Genomic DNA, 14,270 nt, shown 5'->3' on the forward strand with positions numbered 1-14,270 from the left:
TATCTATACATGGTAATGTCCTCGGACCTTTTATGTCGGCTTTCACAATATTCCCAATTTATGTATCTGATAAATACAACCCAGCTCGAAGTAGATCATTCATTGTTACTCAATGTTGCTAAAGCTCAAATCCAATCTGTCCGATGACTGTTTTTGCCGATGGAGGTGTCGGGCAACAGTCGAATTGTACTGCTGAAAGGTGTTTGGGATTGTCATTCAAAGAATTTATTTAGTACAGTTCATTTATTATTTTTTTCTGTCCATTTCCTTCTATGTGATTTGTTTCTGTATAGCTATATATCCTTTCAGTTCAATAGCGTTGAGTTGTCTTCTGATGCAAGCGTAGAGCTTTATATTTTCCCCACTCAGAGATTAATTAAAAAAAGGACTGCCTAAGGCCTCATTCACACGGCAGGGTTTCCCGGCCGGGTGCCGGCCGTTCATAAATCGGCCGGCACCCGGCTGCATTAGGAATGATAGACCCCTAATGGGGCTATTCACACGACCGATTTTTTGACGGCCGGAAAATCCGGCCGTCAAAAAATAGGACATGCTCTATCTTTGCCCGGGCACCCGGCCGCCCGGCTCCCATACAAGTCTATGGGGCCGGGTATTACACGGCCATCACCGGAATGTGTTCCGAGTGATGGCCGGGTTTCCCGGCGCTTGCGCTCTATCTCCTCCTCCTCACAGCGCAGAGTGCATGTGAGGAGGAGGAGTTGATGCCATTCTGACGAATGGCATCGCTGTACACTGTGTTGCAGGGCCGGGGTGTACAGCAGGTGGAAGGGAGCGCTGCGCTGGCTCCCTTCCCCTGCTTGTTAAAAGCACCCTGGCTCGGCAACACCTTCGATGGCGCCGCTAGTAGTAGTAGCAGCAGCTGCTGCTGCTGCGGCTGCTACTACTGTAGCGACGCCACTATAGCAGAGCAGGGAGGTATCTCCCCGCTCTGCTATGTGCTAGCCGCACTTTAGCTCCTTGAAGGAGCGGAATCCCCGTGTTTTCGGGGACAGAGCGCTTGATGTCTCTGTCCATATCTGGGCAGTGACATCAGGGGAAACTCCTGAAGCGGAATCCCCGAACACATGGGGATTCCCCTTCAGGAGCTGCCGCTGATGTCACAGTCCGGATCTGCCCGGCCCGGCACGGATGCATAACTTTATGCAAACCGGCCGGGCAAAATGGCCGATTTTACCGGCCGACACTCGGGCTCGGGAACGACCCGGTCGTGTGAATCCCGCCTAACTGATGGTGACAATTTTTGTTTTATTTTTTCTTATTTTCTATACATTTTCAATTATACAGAATTAAAAAGAGAAATAAAAGTAGTCCAATATCTATCTAGGACATTTAAAATTACTTACTTTTTTTTACAGCACTATATATGTATTTGCCCCTCACTCGATTTCTGTTTTTTTTTTTTTTTAAATTTGTCACATTTAAATGTTTTAGATCATCAAACTAATTTTACTATAAGATAAAGACAACACGTAAACACAAAATGTAGCTTTTAAATGATTATTCCATTTATGGAGGATAGATTTAATCAAAACCTATATCACCCATGTGAAAAAGTAACTGCCCCCCCCTCCTAGGCAGTAACAACTGTAATCAAACATTTACAATAACTAGAGGCTCTTACATCGCTGTGGAGGAATTTTGCCCCCCTCTTCTATGCAGAATTGTTCTAATTCGGCTACATTGGAGGGTTGTCGGGCATGAACTGCCCACTTAAGGTCTTGCCACAGCATATCAATAGGATTGGAGGCAAGACTTTGACTCGGCCACTTCAAATCCTTAATTTTGCTTCTTTTGAGCCCTTCTGAGATGGAATTGTTTGTGTGCTTCCGATCATTGTCCTGCTTCAAACCCAACTGCGCTTAGACTGTATTTGAATCTCTTTAGAAGGTGGCCTAGTGCTGCATTTTGAGACCTCCAAGCCTGCTTCACATTACCAGACAGCTTCTATATAAGTGATGTTTAGATTCAACAGGTCTGCCAGTAATCCTGCCTGCGTGTCTAGTGAAATTGTACCCAATTGTCAATTGAATTTGGTTAAATGGTCTAGTAGCTAAGGGACAATTCATTTTTCACGTGGGGGCAGGTAGGTCTGAACAGCATTTTTCTTCAATAAATGAAATCCTCAATAACCCCTTCACGATTGCCATCCAGCTATATATACACACGTTCTAACAGCCGATGCCCCGTGCAGTTAGCACGTGTATAAACGTTGACAGCCTGGAAGGGGTTTAATGAGTGCAGTGCTGCACTCATGTGGGGTGGGGTTTTGAGAGCCAGAGGATATGCCCCCCAATGTAATTGGTGCCACCCACAACCCCCTGTAGGCAGCGCAAAACCCTCTGTAGATAGCGCCACCTAAGCTCCCTCCAGCATCGAAATCCTCGGCCAGCGCTCTGGCCGAGGATTCCCCTCCTAGAGGGAGCCCTCGCCGACTCTCCATCCCCACTGTAGATAGCGCCATCTGAACGGAGTCTAGGAGCGGAATCCCTGGTGTCAGATCGCACTGGCCGGGGATTCCGCTTCTAGAGAGAGCCCCTGACGTCGCTGTCCATTTGGACAGTGACGTTAATGGCTCCCTCTAGGAGCGGAATCCCTGGCCGACACTTTGACCAGGGATTCTGCTACTGGAGAAGTCCCTGGTGTCACTATCCATTTATGGACAATGATGTCATCGGATCTCTCTAGGAGCGGAATCCCCGGTGTCCGATCGCTCTGTGTCGGGGATTCCGCTACTGGAGAAGCCCCTGGTGTCACTATCCATATATGGACAGTGACGTCAGAGGCTACTCCTGGAGCTTTTAGAGTTAACCCCAGACGACACTGTCCATATACGGACAGACATATCAGGGGCTTCCTGTAGGAGCGGAATCTATTGGCCAGAGGGATTCCGCTCCTACAGGGAGCTACAGTGGTGCTATTTACAGGAAAGGGGGGCCATTTACAGGGGGGGGGTGCTATCTGCAGCGGGGATGTTGCGATCTACTGGGTGGATGGCGCTATATACAGGGGGTGTGGCACTGACTACATGGGTACTGTGGCATTACATTGGCACCATCTAGAGGAGACGCTGGTGCACTGTGTGGCACTATGTGAGCATTATCTACAGGGAGAACTGTGGCACTATGTATGCACTGTGGAACTATTTACAGTGGGCACTATATGTGGGCAATGTAGCACTATCAACAGTGGTATTGCGTCACTATCTACATGGGCACTGTGGTGTTTTCAGGGGGTTGGGACAAAAAACCCTAACTAATAAAATTCATGCATTTGTAATTTTTTTTTAACGTCCATGAAAAACGGATGGCAAATGGCGGTTAAAAACAGTCAGACAGCCGGGAAATGGATTCAAATTTTGAGACACTACTGATGCAAAACAGCCATGAAAAACTGACTGTTGATTCATTGTTGACTGCCATTTTTTTCACGGTGGTGTGTATATAGCCCTCTTCGTCATCCTGGATCACTGTGAGGGGGGAGTGGAGAGAGAAGAGGACTAATTTGTTACAGAGCTCTACAAAATAGATAGATAACGTAGATATAGAAAATTACAAGTGTGTTGTTTTTTTTGTGATTTGTCTGCTCATAATAAAAATTAAAAACGCTGAATTAATTAAACGAATCTAGAAAACTAAAGCCTCATAAGTCTTGTAAAAAAAAAACAAAGTAAAAATAGTTGTGATATTCAAAGCACTTCCAAAGATATTATAGTTTAAATAAGTGCATATCAAAAATTGAAAATTTGACCTGGACACGGGCATCAATGACCCTTGGTCATGAAAGGGTTAAAAACAAATATCATTTAGTGTTTACTTGGGTTATCTATCGAATTTTAAAGTAGTTTGATGATTTGAAACATTAAAGTGTGACAAATATGCAAAAATAGAAGAAATTGGCAAATACTTTTTCACAGCACTCTATCTATAAACAGTCTTTTCCTCCACTCTCTCCACCCACTCCTATTGGCTGCGTAGACCAGTACAAAAACCATTCAAGTTATGAATTACGAACATATTTACAGGTTACCCAACATGCTGTCAACTAGGGTTGTCACGATACTAGAATTTGGACTTCGATACTGATACTTTGTGTAGTATTGCGATTTTCTATACCAAAACTATACTTTGCCAACAGTAATAAAAAAATAAAAAAAAGTTCTTCCATTTTCTGATGTGAGGCACGAGGTGTGATGAATTTTGAATGTGCCTCACATTAATCGTAATTAACCCCATCATGTGTCATAATTGACATTTGGTTAATGTGTAAGGTACATTATGGGGTTAATTACTATTAAGTGAGGCACATGGACCTCGTGCCTTCCGTTAATAAGTGAAAAGTTTTTATTATTTATAGCGTACACCATAAATGCAGCAAAAAATTTGCTGTGCAGGTTATTACGGCCGGGCCAATAACTAATATGTGTATATTTTATGTATTGAGACTTATTTTAATGTTTATTGTAAAAAATGTGTATGTGTATTTTTTTTAAATTTAACTTTACTTTTGTTTCTACTTTTTTATTTTTAAACTTTAATGTACTGGCATTTATCTATATACCAGTACATTAGCCTGTGTACCTATAGTACACAGGCAGTTGTTAGGACATACCATATTTAATCTTGTTACGGCATACTTAGGTAAGACGGCCCCGGGGTCCTACAATGGACCCTGGGCTGTCTGCCTATATATGGTATGTCCCTCAATCGCGTCACAGGGATTCCCTGTGAGGCGATCCATGGGGCATTCACCCTTCTCATTTTCCCCTTGAATGCTGCGGTCAGCTTTGATCACAGCGTTCAAGGGAATAGCGGCGGAGATGAGAGGTTTCTCTGATCGCTACTGTTAGAGCAGGACTGCGGCTGTGTAACACAGCCATTGCCTCGCTCCTGACAACAAGTGCACACGCGGTCAGCATGATGTGATGCGACCAGCGCTGCACTAATGACTGGTAGCACTGAAGACAGAACATGGGGGTGTTTTGCAGTGCGCCCGCCGTGTTCGGTCTTCAGTGCCGGCGCTCATTTAGTGCAGCGCTGGTCGCATCACATCATGCTGACGGCACGCACTTGTCAGGACTCAGGAGTGGGTCAATGGCTGTATTACACAGCTGCAGCCCTGTTCTTATACATTAATGTGTTACTATGCTAAGCTGTGTAGCCGCACAGCTCGGTACCGAATTAACCGTATCAAACCGTTTGAGTATGTGCGGTATCAAAACGGTATTGAAGTTTTATTTTATTTTTTTTCACTATTTCCCAATGCCCTTGCAATCTACTCCTCCCAGTAAGTTATAGTGAAATATAAGTAACTGTAGGTCTTCAGCCACAATATTTTTATTTGTGAATTTAATGCTTCTTATCCCTTCTCAAAATTCTTTAATAAGCGGCATTTCTATACCATATGGAACATTTTAATTTTTTGAGAGCATCTTGGCCATTTCCATTTAAACCTTTCAGTATAATATTCCAAAGATGGCTCAAATTATTTTATTGTCCAATGTATGATATACCAATAAATCTCCAATATTGCAAAATCCTTATAAAACCATCTTTTTTTTAATCTGTCCATTTATATTCTTTGTTGTCGGACTTTAATCACAAATTATTATTTTTTAACCACTTCCTGATCAGAAACTTTACCCCATATCCGGACCAGGCATATTTTCTAGTTTTAGCAATGTGCCAATTTAATAGCAAATTGTTGTTCTATTCCTCTGCCAACCTATATTTATTTGGTCTTGTTTTTCTCACAAACTATAGGGCTTTGATATTGTGTAATAAGTGATATGTTACTCTGATGGAGTGGGATAGGCGTAGAGGGGAAAACTCTGCAGGAATGTCCTTGCCGAAATAGGTGTGGACCACCAGTATGTTTATAGTCTATGGGCACACAGCAACTGGTGCATTTACTATAATCTTTATAATGTTTTTTTTTTATACATGCTAGACATTATAATTTCTGGGATTAATCGAATTATCAAAATTAGCATGAACACCAACATTTTGGTGGTCATCAAGTGTCTTTTAATATAATTTGTTTTTAAATAGTTTTGGGTTCCTACCCTGCCGTATACAAGTGAATTTTCGTCTCTCAGACTTCTCTCATTTAGCATTTTCGATGAGAGACCTTTGCAAGCCAAAAAATGGTTGGGCAGTTGCTTCTGAGAGATAATGTCAGTGAACTTTATGAAAACCGTATTTGTTGCTTACCGGATTATCCGGTTTTCCTTACCAGCTGGTGCCAGGTTAATTGAATTTGACTGGACTGATAAATTTAATATTATACTTCGAAAATTTGAAAAAAAAAACTCAAAACACTGATACATATGTATATTCCTGCTTGTTTCCAGGCACACACACAATTATTACTTGTTACACAGTGTTGTGAATTGGTCTTTTCTGGCCTTCACCGTTTAGCGCAATCGATTTTTAGTTGCACGTAATACTGCATTCTGCCTGCGGTACATTAAAGAGACCTTATTACAAGCCTTTATTTTTTGTAAAAAAAAAAAAGACCCCTGTGAAGCAGTTCATAGTGACCCCTAGCGCTCGGCTAGAATTTGCGAAAGAGCCTGATGGCGAGTGGTCAATGCTCCTTTAGTACCAGCCCTGGAGAAAAGAACCATTACATAAATCATTCCAGAGTGAGGTATGTTCTTTGCAAATCCTCCCTGGGATCCAGAACCAAACCAGCCCTTTTAGAATTGGCATACAACTATACCAAAAGTCTATGTACACACTTGAACACAACTTTATTGTACAGATTATTGTACAAGAACCCTGTGCAGACATTGAGCCGGTACTGAATGCTGGAAGATTTTAGCTCTGAAGCCTGCAGAATTTTGTGATCCGTAATGCAATGTTTTTACAAACTTGAAGAAAATGATGTTCAAAGTGAATTGTTCACGCTGGGTTTTTTTGTCGCTGATTTTGACGTGGAAACCGTGACTGAATCAGCGGAAAAAAAACTTCAAAAATCGACCCCCCGCCTCCCCCTCCTACATTGTTTTTAATGGGAGGTATAAGAATTATTATTTTTTCTCCAGGGCGGCTTTAGGTTTTTGAAATTGCGGGAGCTTTTCTAAATCAATGAGAGGCAGAAAACCCCCACGACTCTCGTTTTGAGCATTTATTTTTTTTTGCAATGGTATTTGCATGTGGATCTTGCATTAGATTCAATGGTGGAGGGGCAATGAGGGAAAATAAGCGTACAAAAATAAATCTGCCTCTAATTTCCTGCAGGAATTTTAAGGCTATGTTCACACAGAGTTTTTTTACAAGTTTTTTTACGCGGAAACCGCAGCGCAGAACTCCTCAAAAACGGCCCGATAATGGCTCCCATTGAATTCAATGGGAGGCGGCGGCTTGTTTTTCCCGCGAGCGGTAAAACTGTCACGCGGGAGAAAGAAGGGACATGCCCTATCTTTGCGTGGTTACGTCTCTGACCTCCCATTGACATCAATGGGAGGCAGAGAAAGCGTATTTTGTGGCGTTTTATGCCCGCGACGCTCCATGGCCGCGGGCGAAAAATCGGCGTGCAGGGAGAGGAAAATCTGCCTCAAACTTCCAAATGGAAATTTGAGGCAGAAATTCTGCCTGCAAAAAACTCTGTGTGAACATAGCCTAATGCAGATTTTTTTCTGCCTTTCAAAGCTGTAAAAAAAACAAAAAAAAACTCGGCCTTAGGCTATGTTCACCCTGATGTTCAGGTCCATTGCATCAGGTTTCCATCGCTCTTGGATGGCCAGAATAGCAGTCTGCTGTGCTATGTTTTTCTTTTAAAAAAATGGTGATGGGATCAGTCAGCCAATCCGTAGTTTAAGGACTTGCTGCTAGTGTTAAGAGGCTACTAAGGAGTTTTTTTCAGGAGGAGAATTCTGCCTCAAAATTCCGTTTGGGATTTTGAGGCAGATTTTGTCCTTCCTGCACGTCATTTGTCGCGATTTTCGCTGCGTCTTTCCCCCGCGGCCATCGAGTGCTACAGGCAAAAAAACTCTGCAAAATACGCTTTCTCTGCCTCCCATTGATGTCAATGGGAGGTCAGAGGCTTAAACGCGCGAAGATAGGGCATGACCCTTCTTTCTCCCCCGAGGCGGTTTTACCGCTCGCGGGAGAAAACCGCCCCTGCCTCCCATTGAAATCAATGGGAGGCATTTTCGGCCGGTTTTTGACGAGTTTTGCGCAGCGGTTTCCGCTCCAAAAAGCTTGTCAAAATACTCTGTGTGAACAGGCCCTAACAGTGATCTAGTTTACCCCGAAAGTATTGCATTTCTAATTCGTGTGTATGTGCTGTTTGTGTGATGTTCCTTTCATTTCAGATTATAGAAGAAAAAAAATAAAATGACAGATGTAGATCTGGTAGAGAGATTGTTGTACTGTTGAAATAGATTCCATTGTTTAGAGAGCTAAAGGGGCTTTCTAATTACGATCATTTATCACCTGTCCTGAAGAAGACAGCAGGTACCACAATAGGGACAGTCTGAAATATGTACAACAATTTGGGTAATATATCCATTTTAACAGCGTTAATACGCCCAAAACACGATATGCGCCCACTCCCATACGCCTCCAACTCTCGCAAGGTACGCTGTAGGACAGGGGTGTAATTCAGGGTAAATCGTTCTGACAAATGTGTGGGCATACACTACCGTTTAAATGTTTGGGGTCACCCAGACAATTTTGTGTTTTACATGAAAACTCACACTTATATTTATCAAATGAGTTGCAAAATGACTAGAAAATATAGTCAAGACATTGACAAGGTTAGAAATAATGATTTTTATTTGAAATAATAATTTTCTCCTTCAAACTTTGCTTTCGTCAAAGAATGCTCCATTTGCAGCAATTACAGCATTGCAGACCTTTGGCATTCTAACTGTTAATTTGCTGAGGTAATCGGGAGAAATTTCACCCCATGCTTCCAGAAGGCCCTCCCACAAGTTGGATTGGCTTGATGGGCACTTCTTGCGTACCATACGGTCAAGCTGCTCCCACAACAGCTCTATGGGGTTGAGATCTGGTGACTGCGATGGCCACTCCATTACAGATAGAATACCAGCTGCCTCCTTCTTCCCTAAATAGTTCTTGCATAATTTGGAGGTATGCTTTGGGTCATTGTCCTGTTGTAGGATGAAATTGGCTCCAATCAAGCGCTGTCCACAGGGTATGGCATGGCGTTTCAAAATGGAGTGATAGCCTTCCTTATTCAAAATCCCTTTTACCTTGTATAAATCTCCCACTTTACCAGCACCAAAGCAACCCCAGACCATCACATTGCCTCCACCATGCTTGACAGATGGCGTCAGGCACTCTTCCAGCATCTTTTCAGTTGTTCTGCGTCTCACAAATGTTCTTCTGTGTGATCCAAACACCTCAAACTTTGATTCGTCTGTCCATAACACTTTTTTCCAATCTTCCTCTGTCCAATATCTGTGTGCTTTTGCACATATTAATCTTTTCCTTTTATTAGCCAGTCTCAGATATGGCTTTTTCTTTGCCACTCTGCCCTGAAGGCCAGCATCCCGGAGTTGCCTCTTCACTGTAGACGTTGACACTGGCGTTTTGCGGGTACTATTTAATGAAGCTGCCAGTTGAGGGCCTGTGAGGCGTCTATTTCTCAAACTAGAGACTCTAATGTACTTGTCTTGTTGCTCAGTTGTGCAGCGGGGCCTCCCACTTCTCTTTCTACTCTGGTTAGAGCCTGTGTGTGCTGTCCTCTGAAGGGAGTAGTACACACCGTTTTAGGAAATCTTCAGTTTCTTGGAAATTTCTCGCATGGAATAGCCTTCATTTCTAAGAACAAGAATAGACTGTCGAGTTTCACATGAAAGCTCTCTTTTTCTAGCCATTTTGAGAGTTTAATTGAACCCACAAATGCAATGCTCCAGATTCTCAACTAGCTCAAAGGAAGGTCAGTTTTATAGCTCCTCTAAACAGCAAAACTGTTTACAGCGGTGCTAACAATTGCACAAGGGTTTTCAAGTGTTTTCATCCATTAGCCTTCTAACACAGCTAGCAAACACAATGTAGCATTAGAACACTGGAGTGATGGTTGCTGGAAATGGGCCTCTATACACCTATGTAGATATCGCATTAAAAACCAGACGTTTGCAGCTAGAATAGTCATTTAGCACATTAACAATGTATAGAGTGTATTTCTGATTAATTTAATGTTATCTTCATTAAAAAAAAAACTGTGCTTTTCTTTCAAAAATAAGGAAATTTCTAAGTGACCCTAAACTTTTGAACGGTAGTGTATGTATCCCCAAATATTTTAAAGACGTGGACTGCCACTTAAACGGGAAAACCCGAGCGAGATGAGCAGCAAGAGGAGCATCTAGAGATATATTCAACGCCTCCGATTTAGAGTAATTTACTTTAAAGTTACTCAAATGACCAAATCGCTCAAACTCCCCAGTCAAAGTTGGCAAGGAAATCATAGGATCCGTGATGTACACGAGAAGATCATCAGCATAGAGTGCTAACTTGTGATGCCGTACACCAACACAAATGCCATTAGTGCTAGGGTTATTCCGCAGTGCCACAGCCAGGTGCTCAATGACCAAAACATATAACAGAGGCGAGAGTGGACACCCCTCTCTCGTACCATTAGAGGCAAACAAAAGACCATTAACTCGAACTCGAGCTGTAGGCCTGTGATATAGTGCCATAATCTTATCCACCATGTTAGAGCCAAGTTCAACCTGAGTCAACACACTACGGAGAAACACCTAGTGCACCCTATCTAAAGCCTTTTCGGCATCAACAGAAAGTAAACACATCGGTATCTTGCCTGTCTGGCAATATGATGTTAAAAGAAGGGTCTTGTTCGTATTATCCCGAGCTTCTCTACCACGTACAAAACCCACCTGATCATCCATGACCAAGTCAGGCAATAACAGAGAGAGGCTAGATGCAATCAATTTCGCAAAGGGTTTCAAATCCACATTAATCAACTAAATGGGATTAAAGTTTGCGCATGTCGTTGGATCCTTACCCGGTTTTGGTAGAAGGGTAATGTGAGCCTCAAGAGACTGAGGGGCAAAGGGACAAGAGGAAGACACAGAATTAAAAACTTTTGTCAAAAATGGAGCAAGTTGATCCTTAAATGTCTTATAAAATCTATTGTTAAAGCCATCAGATCCCAGACAAAAATATAGGGAGAGTCCCCAATTGCACGCTCCACTTCCGAATCCAAAAAATCTCCCTCAAGTCCCAAGGCTCGTTTGATGTTTTTAAAATGGCAACGACTAGTACAAAACTTTTCTAGTGCTGCACCCTTCAGCCACTTATTAGCCAAAATGTACTGGTGGATTGAAGACCTCTAACAAAGAATCTTAAGAACTATTTATTTTAATGAAAATCATAAATTCCCCCTGACCGTCAAATATGTCCAAGCTAAATATACATAAACACAAGTGGAGAGAAGAAAATCTGGACCAAGCGTCCACTTTGCTATACTTGATTTATTGTGGCTCAGCAAAATCTAAAAATGTATGAAATGGATTGTCAAGTGGGCTTATACCGTTTGATCCAAATGTAAAAAGAACCTCATGTTCATACATTTTTACATTTTGCTGAGCTGCAATAGATAAAGTATTTCAAAGTGGATGTGCAGTCCAGGTTTGGTTCGCTCCCCTTATGAATACATATGGTCTGCACTTGGTAGAGTAGGGACCCGCTTAAAAGAGGTTGGCGTAAAGTGGCAAGTGGGCTTATACAGGTTGATCAAAATGTAAACGAAGAACCTCATGTTGGTAAATTTTTTAATTTTTGCTGAGCCTCAACAGATAAAGTATAGCAAGTGGATGTGCGGTCCAGGTTTTCTTCTCTTCCCTTGTGAATAAATCTATGTATAAATTCTGGATGCGGGCTGCAGGGCTGGGCGCATACTTTGCCTGTTGTACAGTAAAGATATCATGTGGTAGAAATTATAGGCTATGTACTGTTATAAATGTAGTAATAGCTTCAACTATAGCATCCGTCTATACATTTGAGGAAACCATCGGAGTCTGCAACAGTCTTAATAACCTAAGTCAACTTTACTCAGTGATACGTCCACTAAAGTGCCTGGTTTATAGGTGCGTGTGCATTTGGAAAAGTAATATTAACAACTACTGCCGTTCGTGAAGTTTTTGCTTTACATCTTATTCTCTATGACTCCGTTTTTCTTTTCAGCACAGATGCCTGGTGACTGATATATTGCATTTTATGGTACAGAAGACATTCTCCTTTAGTCCTTTTTTGTTTGTTTTTTTCCTTTTGTAATGGTAACATTTTAAAAACGTGTGTCTGTTTCCTGGAAATATAGCTGCTGCTGCTGAGAGTCCAGGGGACCTGAAAGTGTTAAATGTAATGGGGCTATTCTTATGCTGTTATTTTTCTAAACTAAAGTAGCACTTGCTGCCACAGCATCCTGACCTTGAAGTAGTCCTCTAGCCAGTGGAGCATACCCTGGCATAGACTAGAATAAGATTTGTCATCACAGACACAGCTTGTATCCTGGGTCACCCACTTTATTACGACTGGGGAAAAACAAATTGTTTGAATAAATGGAATTTACTCCCTTCCCTTAAAGCACAAGTGACATCCTACCTTCCCAGCAGTAAGGAAAGCAATAAGTTACCATGGAAACCAGTTTAATCTCTTGTATGCAGCTTGCAACAGAAATAAGTTTTGTAAATACCCACATTTCCATTACAGCTTTGGCTTCTGACTTGAAGGGTAATCACATCCCTAATTATGAGACTGGTACATTGTTTCTGTTGTAGACTAGATGCAAATAACACCGTGTTAAGAGTGTCTACATTTATGCGCTGCAAAAATGTAGTCCATTAACGCTTATCTAAGACGGCTGCTTTTTTTTTTTTTGTCTGTGTGATGTTTTTTGTTAACACAATATATTCGTTTTTTTCCATGTTGTCTGGTTGGGGGTAGATACCTGAATCTCTGTGTGTAATTCATGTTCTGAGCAACCCTTATGGACGGGTGCATATAAACAAGAATCCTTCTGTTGGAGGGTATGTTGGTCACGTATGTTTGGCCATCTTGGCATGGAACGCTTGAACACATTCTCTGGACATTGAGGGGCATGGATTTAGCTCACAGATACAACCATTTAAAACGGTTGGTATGTTACAAAAATGTAGCAAGTTGGTTATGCATAATTACAATTGAGTAGATATATTGAATGGTTGTGGTACTGCACATATTTTCTAAGGATTCTTATAGTTCCACACCACATCCTAAAGAGACAGAATCAGCATGTGCCACCTCTAGGTATGTCATCCATGCGTGTGGGAATAGTCTAGTTTGACAGAGTGCAGCATCATCGGGGTCGACACAAAGAATAAGATGAACAGGCTTATTTGTCATATTGTTAATTTTACCCCTATTTCGATATAAACAATTGACTAGATGCAAAACAATATATAATTTATACCTGTAAGGCACAAATTGTAACCCAGAAATCACACACATTAGCCTTCCACTGCCCTACTCATGGATGCTATGGGGCAGGCAGGTGAAGCAGATCGTTCCTTCTACATGATATTGCTTAATTTTCCTTCCCCGCAGGAATTATAGGCGTGTAGCGCTATTGTCACTTACGTTCTCAGTCTGTGTGTTTTTTAATCTTCTTCTTTTAACCTGCCTTGAAACATAATGTTTTAATGAATTTGAAACATAGTGTGTGCAATTTATCACAATTTGTTAATTTTGAGAAGCAAAAACATACAGAATAAGGCACAGTCTGTAAAACCGTATTGCACCACTAAGGCTGTGTTGCACTTTTTCTTCCAGTGAAGCGCTGGGAACCCTCCTGAAAACACGACAGAATTCATTAAAGTTGATGGTTTCCGTCGGGCATCGATTGGTGTCTGTGATGCAATGACTCCAGCACTTCAGTTTTTTTATTTTTCTGTTCCAGAACTGTAAAACAAAGCACAGGTGTCAACCGAGCCTCAGTGAAAAAATGGCAGCATGGTAGTTGCCAGGAGCTGACAAAGATTTCCGCTATAATTTATGCCAGTTTGTCTTAAATTATAGTAAATGCGGTGGGCCGCGGGTGACCATGCCCCCAGGGCCTGGAGACTTTATTTCTTTTGGCTGATTTAGCTGCTCTGTTAATCTCTTCTATTTTAATGGCAGCATTAAGCGAATTAAGTTGCGTAAGGGTCACAGAGGTGAGAGACCAGGAATCCATGAATCCATATGTATCCGTATTATCAGGTTGAAGGATAGTGGAGTCGT

The 14,270-nt window shown here is 41.9% G+C and overlaps 1 protein-coding gene across 4 annotated transcripts in view; it reads left to right on the forward strand.

Annotated features, from left to right (window-relative positions):
• Window positions 1–14,270, forward strand: part of STXBP5 (syntaxin binding protein 5) — a 396,458-nt gene that overhangs the window by 108,552 nt on the left and 273,636 nt on the right. The gene's annotated exons all lie outside the window — the stretch shown is intronic.

This window comes from Rhinoderma darwinii, chromosome 4, assembly GCF_050947455.1.
Source record: "Rhinoderma darwinii isolate aRhiDar2 chromosome 4, aRhiDar2.hap1, whole genome shotgun sequence".
Taxonomy (NCBI): Eukaryota; Metazoa; Chordata; class Amphibia; order Anura; family Rhinodermatidae; genus Rhinoderma; species Rhinoderma darwinii.